Below are 11620 nucleotides of genomic sequence, written 5' to 3' on the forward strand. Positions count from 1 at the left end.
ACATTTTCTGAATAAATTGGTCATGTTGAATTTACAAAATGAGTTCATTATTTCTGCAATAAACATTTTAGTATCCTTGTTACTGTTTTCTTGGTAAAAGTGCTCCATTCTTCGTTTCGCGAGACCAAAAACAATTTCGATTGGATTATAAAAAGTTGCATATGCCGGCAAGAAAATTATGAATATTCCTATCGATCGGAAATACGACACAATTTTCATGTCCCAATGGATACGCGCGCCGTCCATAACCCATATAGTGATAACCTGGGTATGTTTTGACGAGCTTACTTCGCAATGCAAACTGTTTGCAATGTTGGAAAAAAGTTAGTCTGGTGAAAGTGCCTTCTGTGTAGGAACATTCCAGCATACCGTGTTGTCTTATCATGCAAATGCAAAGGCCTTTCGAACGAATTCTCCCATACAAAAAAGTATTTTACCTTTTGCTGCATATCCTCGAGAACGAAGCATACCCCGGTTATCAAACGATATCTCATCTAAAAACACCAGGTTGAACAAATCCCAAATCAGATTATTCAATTCGAAGCAAAATCTTTAAATGTCCTCATGCCGTATTTGAATAGCTCTTCGTTCAAGGCTCTTCCAAGTAAAACCTTCGCTGTGGAGAATTCTGCATATACTTGAAGCTGAAATAGTCATTTTGAAAGTTTTCGTGAAAGCCACTCTAGCTTCATCTCAAAATAACAAGGGACGTCGTTTGTACAAGTCATCTAGCCACTGACGGAGCCCATAACTGAACTTCTTCACGATAGCTGCGTGCTGCTGGAAATTATTTCAAAAGATTATTGGTATTACCTGGTATAATGCTGGTTGATAAAATGCGGGAAGTTTTTTGAATGAAATGAATTTAAGAATTCCTTTCCAGACGTAAATACTAGATATTTCTTTGAATGTTTTTGTTTATCTTCCGTATGAATAGAGGCTTCAATTTTTCTAGGATACCATGTAGAAACAACCTGTTGTATGGGAAATTTAATTGTAAGTGCAATTGAATTGATTTATTATGCAAAAATAACCAGACATATTATGCTATTTGCTGAGCTTTATCAAATACCTTTATGTAAAGATTCCGTAATTGTATTTTTTATGGTGATACACATAATAACAATCTATAGTCAAATTTTGTATATAGGATGTTATCAATATTTCGACTATATCATATGAACGAGAAAATATTTTGACGTTTCTGAACATTTGTCGGTAAGTCTATCAATAAATGAAATTTGCAATATTAACGGAAACAAATGCGCACCTACGAAACCCTTTCCATTATTGCAATGCCAATGAAAACGGGACACGAATAGCAAACTTTTGCTTACTGTTTTGGATCGACTGTTTTTTCACTGCTTGTTGTGTATGACACGACAGATTTCTAAAGTAAAACACTCAATGCACTTGATCACCACTTAATTATCACCAGAAAGAGCGAATATATTCAATATTTGCTGAATATTTTAGAAAATGGATTCGCGTAGTAAAAATAACTATCGCAACACACTTCGTAATAGAACATGAGAATGTATTTGAAAACATATCAAGCACACGCTAAAAAAAAGTTACCGCTCAAAATGATTAGCGATTTGCTTTTAAAGAAACTAGGAACAAGATATCCAGGCATTTATCTGAAAATTTTGAAAAATTTGTTTAAATACGTTAGCTTTTATCCAGTTGTTTACACTGACCATAAATTTTATTAAATGTGATAACCATACTGGGGTATTAGAGTGGCCCAAGCTTATATGGAAAAAGTGAAAAGTCACGGAGACGAGCCAGCCTCGGGCTGCAAGTCTCTTAAATAAAGACAAAAAAAAAAGTGGAAGGTCTGGAATTTCAAACCTTGCACCCTTAAATGACAGTTTGGGGGTCCCAAAAGCTCCCCTGAAAATTTCAGCTCATTCGGTCCAGTGGTTGGCGTGCGCAAATGGCTCAAAGTTTGTATGGGAAAAGTGATCCAAATGTATGGGGAAACGCAACCGTTTCAGTTTTTTGCTTCTAGGTGGCGCTGTAGTCGACTGATTCCTGTTGTGTACAAAATGTAGAACCTTGTTTATATAAGGAAGCGACTGGTGAAGACCGGATGTAAATCCCTTTGAAATTGGCCAAGTAATAAGCATCCAAAGTCGAGGGTGTCGAGCGTGTCCCCCAGGGGTGTTTAACATGAGAGCAACGTACCACCGACCATTGCGGCGGCGAGGCAGGCGTATTCGGTGCCGTGCGAAATTAAATGTATGATTATCACGCAATCTCGCGAATTTTTATCCGATTGGTAAATACTTTCCGTGCTCTGTACAATAGTGTAGCTAGAGAGGGAGGGGGTGACTTATCACTGAAGCCAACGAAACTAAAACGGCAATTCCTTTACAAAAATGTTCCCCAACTAGCAAATCCCGGACCGACTTGCTCAGCCTTTTGTTTTTTTTAATATATTTATAGGAAAAAAATGTCAGCATTATAATATCTCAACACTCTCCATTAATTCATGCGCATTCGAAGCGTCATGTTTGATTGGATCCCGTGAATGACGGTTTATTTGGTGAACTGCCAGTTACTTCGCCAGACTTTATACCTAATGAGTTTAGTGACGCTGAGTGGTGTGTTAAGGAGTAAGATCTATAACGGTCACATTGTCAGCTGCAGGTGAATTCCGACCCAACGAATACCTTCCCCAATACCCAACTCCGTGGTACTTACGAAGGTGTCGCTGAGTCGGGGCATCTCATTAAGTAAGTACTACTGTTACTGAATGTTCAAACGACCCCTGATCTGACAGCGCAAGAAAATTACTCCTACAGGAAAACAATCAAGACGAAGAGAAGAAAAGGATCGCTCGTTTCCGGTTATGAAAGCTAATGTCATTCATTCATGTGAAATACAAGTTACGACAAACACGTTTATTTCGATTAATTATTTTAGAGCGTCTTAGGGGAAATGCTACAAGGTTAAAAGACTATTATTCTTCCATTTACTTCCACTATTAACTTTTTTATGTATCAACAGTCGATAACAAACACTGAAGAAGTTTCCAAGTAGGAAACGAAATGCGTATCTGCTTGTTGATACATAAAAAAGTTAATAGTGGAAGTAAATGGAAGAATAATAGTCTTTTAACCTTAACGTTTATTTCGATAGTCTTTTATTTTAGTCAATTTCCGAGGGATTATCCAAATTGCTTGGTCGGTTTTCGTCGTCGTCGGAAATGCAAGATAAATTCGATAAACTTCAGTGCGAAATAGAAGACGCGACAACTGAGGAAGAATTGCCGTCGGTACTAAATGTGCGTGATGATTACGAAAAATTGTTCTACACAACCAAAGGACTGTTTACTCGTTGGCAGAAAGAAAAGCAACCGGTACAGTCGTTGTGCGGTAGTAGCGACGGGACATACATTGAACCCGACAATGGACTAAAGGAAGCCGTTCGTGTGCTTTTGGAAACGCAAAGAGCTTTGCTATCCAGGCAAGCTGCAGCTTCAACTAGCATGGAGGAGTTAGCTGTCCAGTTTCGCGGAATACGTGCAGATCCCATTGATACACAACTACCGTCGTTTAGTCTTCCAACATTTAAAGGAGATAGAAAGCAATTGGCTTCGTTCAAGGACATCTTTATCAGTAGTGTGGATAAGAAAAACCTTATGAATGCGCTCAAACTACAGCTTCTTATGTCACACTTGGAGGGAGAAGCAAAAAGCTTAGTGAGTAGTTATGCAATCACCGATGTCAATTACAAAGAAGTTTGGAACACTTTGGTCGAACAGTATGACAAACCGAAATTCGCTGTGTCATCACTTGTGCAGGAGTTTTGTAACCAGCCAGTGATCAAAGCAGCCACTCTTGTCAACTTACGGAAGCTTGTATCAACCTCCGACGAGGTGATCCGCCAGCTCAAAGCCTTGGGTCCAATGGGACCAGAGACCCATGGCTCATTCATCTAATTGTCAAGAAACTTGATGACAGTCTGCGATCACAATGGGCTACACATATCGTTGATATAGACAACCCAACCGTCCAGTCCAGGAACTGCTCAAATTCCTCAAACGAAAATGTGATGCATTTAAAACCTGTGCTGCGTTCGGAGGAAAACAAATGGAACACGTCAAGAAGGAGATCTACAAGGAAGAAAGGAAAAGTCCTGCGTTTAAAAAGGAGATGAGTAGTTTTGGTATTGCCCAACAATTGTGTCCTTTCTTCTCTTCAGTTGATCATGCCATTTATCAGTGTGTCACTATCAAAGAAGCTTCAGTGAAGGACATGTGGGAATTGGTACAACACGCAATGCTGTGCTTTAAAGTTTTCATGTCGTACGCCGAATTGCCAGCAAAGGCACCACACTATGCTATGCCTGACCAGTAATCCAGTCTTCTAGCAACATCTCAACCGTCGAAGAGCTACCATTCATCATGAACGTAAAAAGTGATGAAGGTACCAAGCAAGTAGCATCCTATTCAGCAAATGTTAAAACAGTTGCGTCTCTTGTCGTTGGAACACTACCGACTGCTATCGTTCGTCTAAAGGGAAAAGATGGCCAGCTACACGCAGTGAGAGCCATGATCGACAGTGGATCTCAATCGTCGCTAATTTCGGAACATTGTGTCTAAGTGCTAGGGTTGAGAAGAGAGAATGCAAAACTTGTCGTATCGGGCATTGCTAGTGGGGCATCGGAGACCACTAGAGGGATGGTTGACTTGGACCTGTTTTCTCGGTTCAACGACGAAGCTTTAATTCGAACGAAAGCATATGTGCTGAGCAAGCTGACAACCAACTTACCTAGCCGAAGGATTGATTCAACCCGACTACAGTGTCTGGAATCGTTAATGCTGGCCAGGGACAGAAAAAGTCATTTCAACTACACTCAAACAGCCGACATACAACACACAATTAAGTTGCTAGTCCTTCCCGAATTTGAATGTGCGAATGAATAGGACGGCATGTGCACGAACAGCAGCAAGCGACGACTCTCGGTGTCAGCGTTGTTTTGTGCGGTGTCAAAATGAATCTTCAGCTTGGCACATTGATATTCAATTTGAAATCTCAAAATATGAATATCATTTCATACTGCGGTGCATGGATTCAACATTTTGAAGTCAGATTCCTAAAATATATGTATCTGTTTAGTATATAAAGTAAAATAGTCATCATTAATCGGTGCAAATCAACCGCAATTCAAAATATTCATTTCAGCCCCGGTAGATATTGATTTTTTACGCTCAATTATCAATCGGCTATTGAGGATCGGGCGGTAGATTTGGTATGGAAGTTTGACAGCATGCTGCGAGATGTTCGTGCCTGCATTGCCGAGCGTCTGATCAAAACAAACACGAATCAATGACGAAGCTGCCTACTGAGCATCGATGCAACTGATAGTAAAACGAAGATTTCCGTCCTTGATGCCGGCTGATCCAAAGTTTGACAAGCCTTCCAAGATCGATTTGATTCTTGGTGTGGATGTTTTTTATTTGTTATTGAAGATGGAAAAGTGAAAGACAACGCGGGATGTCCAGTGGCTTTGAATTCTTGGATTGTTGCTGGTTACATCGGTGTTACAAACGATATACAATGGGATTCAGCTATTGTCAGCATGTGTGTCGAATTGAATATTGACAAAGTTCTCCGGCAGATCTGGGAGGTCGAAGAGATGAAAAAAACGAAGCTAATAACTGTGAAAGAACAACAAGCTATCGATTTATTTCAAGCTACTTTCCAGCGCGATGATTTAGATCGATTTATTGTAAACCTCCCATTCAACGAAGCCATACATCAATTAGGTGAGTCACTCCCAGCGGCGCTTCATCGGTTGAGAGAAATGCAACGGAAGTTTGCCAGCGATTCCGTTTTAAAGCGAATGTATTTTGATTTCATGACCGAGTACTTGGAGTTGGGCTATTTGGAACGGATTCCCGACGAAGAGATCGATATACCAGCAAATCGCAGGTATTACTTTCCACACCACGCAGTTCTACGAAGTGAAAGCCTAACCTCAAAACTACGAGTTGTTTTTGATGGCTCAAGTAAAACAACATCAGGTGTATCGTTGAATGATCGATTATTCATTGGACCGAAAACTACTGAAGATGTTCCGATTGTATTCACTCGCTTCAGAACCTACGCCGTTGCATTCACAGCTGATGCAAAAAAAATGTATCGGCAAGTAAAAATACGCAAAGAAGATACCGATTATCAACGCATTGTATGGGCAGCCGAGTCCGAACAAACTCCAGTGCATTACAGACTACTCACAGTTACATATGGTAGCTCATGTGCTCCGTACTTGGCAATTGAATCCCTTCGTCAGGCAGCAAGAAAGATCCATTCAAAGTATCCCGAAGCAGCAGATTGTATTTTGAATAATTTTTATGTGGACGACCTCCTTTCTGGTGCCAATACGTTGGAAGATGCAGTCATATTGCGGAATGATATAATCCAGATAACATCAGCATCGAACGAGCCTCGTTTGTTTGAGAGTAGCAATGAACAAAGCACGGGCGTTCCACTATATTTGTCAACGAAAACAGACTCAGTTAAGGCATTATGCGTACACTGGTATCATGACAAGGAGCTAGACTTTACTAAGGTGGCGCAGATCAGCGCAGCGTGTCACTAGTCGTCTCTTTCTCTCTCCCGTTGTTCTTATGCAACGCAAATAGTGACGTCCCGGTACCGGTCTAGGCATTTTTCGGATGGGAAATTGTCTCGACTTCCCTGGGCATAAAAGTATCATCGTGTTAGCCTCATGATATACGAATGCAAAAATGGTAACCTGGCTTAGAAACCCCGCAGTTAATAACTGTGGAAGTGCTTAATGAACACTAAGCTGCGAGGCGGCTCTGTCTCAGTGTGGGGATGTAATGCCAAGAAGAAGAAGAAGAAGAACAACGGGAGATAGAAAGAGACAACTAGTGGCACGCGGTGCTGATCTGCGCCACCTTAGTAAAGTCTAGCTCATTGGTATCCTGATACTGATACGTTTGGGTTTCAGTTGAAAATGGATTTCAAAAACCAGTATACAAAACGTCAAATGTTATCAGATACAGCTAGACTCTTTGATCTTTTGGGGTGGATTGCTCCCATCATCGTCCGCATCAAGATTCTTTACCAGTCGCTGTGGTTACAGGACTTGCAGTGGGATGATCCATTGCCTTCTTCTTCTTCTTCTTCTTCTTATTGGCATTACATCCCCACACTGGGACAGAGCCGCCTCGCAGCTTAGTGTTCACTTATGCACTTCCACAGTTATTAACTGCGAGGTTTCTAAGCCAAGTTACCATTTTTGCATTCGTATACCATGAGGCTAACACGATGATACTTTTATGCCCAAGGAAGTCGAGACAATTTCCAAGCCGAAAATTGTCTAGACCGGCACCGGGAATCGAACCCAGCCACCCTCAGCATGGTCTTGCTTTGTAGCCGCGCGTCTTACCGCACGGCTAAGGAGGGCCCCTCCATTGCCAGCACTGGTTAATAACGAGTGGAACAAGATAAAGACTGAGCTGCAAGCAGTTGAGAAGATCCGTGTTTCCCAATGGATTCCCAATTGTGAGGATAAACTGCAACTGTTTGGATTTGCAGATGCATCCGAAGCAGCCTACGCTGCGGTAGTGTACGCTTGAGCAACTGATCAACAAGGTAATGTATCCGTGTCAATAGTAGCAAGCAAAACAAAAGTGGCTCCGCTCCAACAAGTTTCACTTCCACGGTTGGAGCTCAACGCAGCGTTGCTCCTTACTGATTTAATGAAGCAGCTTCTACAGTCATTCGCGCATCTGGAAGTTACTTGCATGGACAGACTCGAAAATTGTTCTTGGGTGGTTGTCCTCTCACCCACAAAAATGGAAGACGTATGTGGCCAATCGTACTTCATCGATCTTGGAGTTTCTACCTCGAAACAAGTGGAGTCATATTTCATCGACAGAAAACCCGGCTGACTGTTCATCAAGAGGCTTGTACTCTGAAGAGTTGGTAGAGTACATTTTATGGTGGAACGGCCCTCCCTGGTTATATCAGCTTGAAGAAACCTGGAAAGACTATCCATCTTCGTCTGTAGTTCCTGGACCGGCCATGGTGGAAAATGTGTATACGATGCAATGCTTGGTATCTACACACTCAGTATTGAAAACTTCGTACGAAGTTGAGAAATATCTCTTGGGAGGATTTGCATCTCTGCAATTTATGCAACGCACTTTGGCTTGGATCAATCGATTCAAAAACAACTTGATGGCGAACAGACGAGATGGTCAACGCGTTGGTGGCGAATTGAATCCAGCGGAAATACAGGAAGCAAACTTGCAAATTGTTCGATTTGCACAGCATGATGCTTTTCAGAAAGACATAGAGACAATTCAAGCATAATTTTTCATAACGACGTATGTAAAAAAAGTAAACAAAACGGGGTTTTTAATACAACGTGACAATCACACGCGGCTTTATATAATACGCATCGATTTTACTGATTTCAGATCTTAAAATTTTTTAATTCAATCTTTTTGCGAATCGACGTATGTAAAAATTTCTATTTTGAAGTCTCACTGTTACATACGTCGCTTTAACATATGGGAACTAAGAGCGACCTATGTAACAAAAAAGCAAAACAAAACAAAACTGCAGTTGCGTCAATCGTGCACTATGGAAAACCGACCAATGTACACCGACGTACGTGTAGCATACCGGTGTATGTATAATTTTATCGTTTTTCACAGTGAATTTGAATGAACTGAGCTTTGCTGTGAAGCACGCTTATTACGTGTCATGTAATGATGCATGCCAGCGGAAAAAAGTATTGAAAAAAGATTTAGTTTAAAAACAGTTTTAGAAAAAGTTTTGCCAACTTTCTGCAAAGGATTTCTCGAATCCTCATAATTGTTACATACGTCGTTATGAAAAATTATGCTTGAATTATCGTCTAAAAGCCGGATAAAATCTTTGTTTCCGTTTCTAGATAAGAAAGGCACTCTTCGTGTGGGGGGAAGGTTGCAAAACTCTGTGCAGCCTTTCGAGTTGTCTCATGCTAGGTTTTAAGTGTTCAGTCTGTACGACCTCTGGTCGAAGACGAAGCGAAAACTCCAGCTCGTTCGTATCTCTCCAGGTCTACAACAGTGCGATGGACTTTTATTCCTGTCATTCAATATTGCGCTATAATGTGTCATACGGAAAGCACGGCTTCCAGCAAGACAGGACACGATTTTCAATACATCCCATCCAGTTAATATGCTTGTTTCACGGATGATATGAACATTGTCGATCGAACATTTGTAAAGGTGACAGATCTGCAAATACGGCTAAAACGTGAGGCAACAAAAGATCGCTCCCAAAACAAAGTAGATGCTAGTGGACGAAACTGAGTGCGATAGGGGGGCCCTCCTTAGCCGTGCGGTAAGATGCGCAGCTACAAAGCAAGACCATGCTGAGGGTGGCTGGGTTCGATTCCCGGTGCCGGTCTAGATAATTTTCGGCTTGGAAATTGTCTCGACTTCCCTGGGCATAAAAGTATCATCGTGCTAGCCTCATGATATACGTATGCAGAAATGGTAACTTGGCTTAGAAACCTCGCGGTTAATAACTGTGGAAATGCTTAATGAACACTAAGCTGCGAGGCGGCAATGTCCCAGTGGGGGATGTAATGCCAACGAAGAAGAAGAAGAGTGCGATAGGGCTTGCCTGGATAGCAGTGTTACGATTGATGAGATACCTTCGAGATGATAGATTAAATGGTATATATATCATGGATCGTTACTAACTGATAAGAAAGGTTCACTTCACAGCCACACAAATTGTAGCATGTACAGAATGCTCATAAGACCTGGAAATGGACATATCTATAGGCATGAGACTTGGATCATGCTTGGGGAGAACTTGCAAACACGGCAGATACAATAAGGCAAGGGGTATTCGAAAGACGCGTGCTCCAGACCATCTTTGGCGGTTTACGAGAGAACGGAGTGTGGCGGCGTATGATGAACGCAGCGAGCAAAGTGGAAGAAAATGGATTGAGATGAGTGTTGTCCAAACGAGATGGAAGGATGGCCTCAAACTGTGTATTGTTAGGTCAAATTGTTGATTTAGTTATCGGTTCAAATGTAGGCTGTTTGGATTTTCCTATTTCCATCATCCAAGATTTTTGTTGTAGGGAGAATTTAGCTGGTGAATGAATTATTACGACATGATAGTCAATTTCAACATTAATCAAAACTACATTCCGCATAAGTAGCAACTTAAAAAAAAAACAAATTCAACAAGTGAACGGGTTCTTTCCTGATAATCAACATCCTCCCCCTACCTTGGTGCACAATGCTTCCAAAACCTGGCACCACTGCAGCCGACATTCCCGTTGTGTGAAAATCATTAATGCTTTTCTCTGCTGCTGCCGCTGGGTCAATGTTTTGAAATGGTACCACTGGCACTGCTGCTGCTGGTTCTCTACTGGTTTTCCATTGTTGGTGCTGCGCTGCAGCGATTTAATTTTGACACTTCCACCACTTTTGACATCAGGTAGGAATTTAAAGCTCTTCTCTTTGTTCGAAAAAAGCAGCACTTGCACAAGCACTTGATCGATTCCTATTAATTATTCTCAATTTTCGGTGGTCAAATTACTAATCGCGTACTCAAATTACGGAAAAAATATTATACCAACCTTTCAGTTTTTTTTACACTCGTTTCGAACAAAATTTTTAGTTGACTTCTGTGACGCTAGATCTTCGTCGGAAGTTTAGGCTTTTCACTGCGTCCAGAATATCGCTGGAAGGGAAACCGATTTGACACATAAACACCAATAGTAAATTTTCAAACATTTTTCTCTCGATTTCCGATGGTTTTCTTCATTCGCACAGCCTCCTTTGCTGCTGTTTTTCGTCGTGTTTCTGCAGATCCCAGCAGGCCAGTCGTTTGTAGGCTCATTCCACGACCGACTAGCTGAAAAGTAGGGTACAGAGCGCGACGCGACGAAGAGCAGAAAAGAAAAGAAACGAACGAAAAAAGAGGTTGCTGCGATCCAATCCGACGACGGAGGAAAATCACCCAACTCTTTCGTCACCGTTTTCGACCGGATTTCACGGCGGAAACATGGCAAACGAACGCGAATTCACTTTCTCGCGGTAGCCACACGTTTGACGCTTCCTGTTTCGCACGGTTCAATCACTTTCCCAGCGGGAAATTCACAAATTTTCCGAATTTCACTCCGTCCGCTAGCGAGAGAGTTTCAAAATCGCGACGACGACGAAGACGATAGACGAATGCTGTGTGTGCGAGTTTAACAAAAATGGCGAACCGTACAAGCGCCTGCTAGCATGACACGAACACCTTGGTGTCGGGCCGTGTATGGATAGAAAGAGAAACGGGAATTCTCGTTAGTGTTCGTGTGTTTCGGATTAACTGTACGAGGGATCGTTCGGCCGCCATCATCGAGTGAAAGCAGGAGTGGTCGGCCAAACTTTCAGGGCAGCAAAAAGCTCACCAAAAGCTTTTGATGCAAGCTGTCGAAAAAGCCTATAATGCACAGTAAGAAAAACAAAAGGTACACACAACGGCAAAAAGTTGGGATTGAAAAAAATTTATTTCATTTAATTTATTGTATTTTTCACGAATGATTAGATTCGCTCGACGAAATTCAAGAGTTG

The 11620-nt window shown here is 41.6% G+C and overlaps 1 protein-coding gene across 3 annotated transcripts in view; it reads right to left on the minus strand.

The window, feature by feature from the left end:
- LOC134213415 (nipped-B protein) overlaps positions 1-11250 on the minus strand; it is a 49220-nt gene extending 37970 nt beyond the window's left edge. Inside the window, exon 1 of one of the 3 annotated variants that reach the window (XM_062692454.1) lies at positions 10639-11250. The gene's annotated coding sequence lies outside the window, so the exon portion shown is untranslated. Of the gene's footprint in view, positions 1-10284; positions 10520-10638 lie in introns of those variants that run through there. The other 2 variants (XM_062692457.1, XM_062692456.1) reach the window with 2 other exon arrangements.
- Positions 11251-11620: the final 370 nt, after the last annotated feature.

This window comes from Armigeres subalbatus, chromosome 2 (assembly GCF_024139115.2).
Source record: "Armigeres subalbatus isolate Guangzhou_Male chromosome 2, GZ_Asu_2, whole genome shotgun sequence".
In the NCBI taxonomy this organism is placed as follows: Eukaryota; Metazoa; Arthropoda; class Insecta; order Diptera; family Culicidae; genus Armigeres; species Armigeres subalbatus.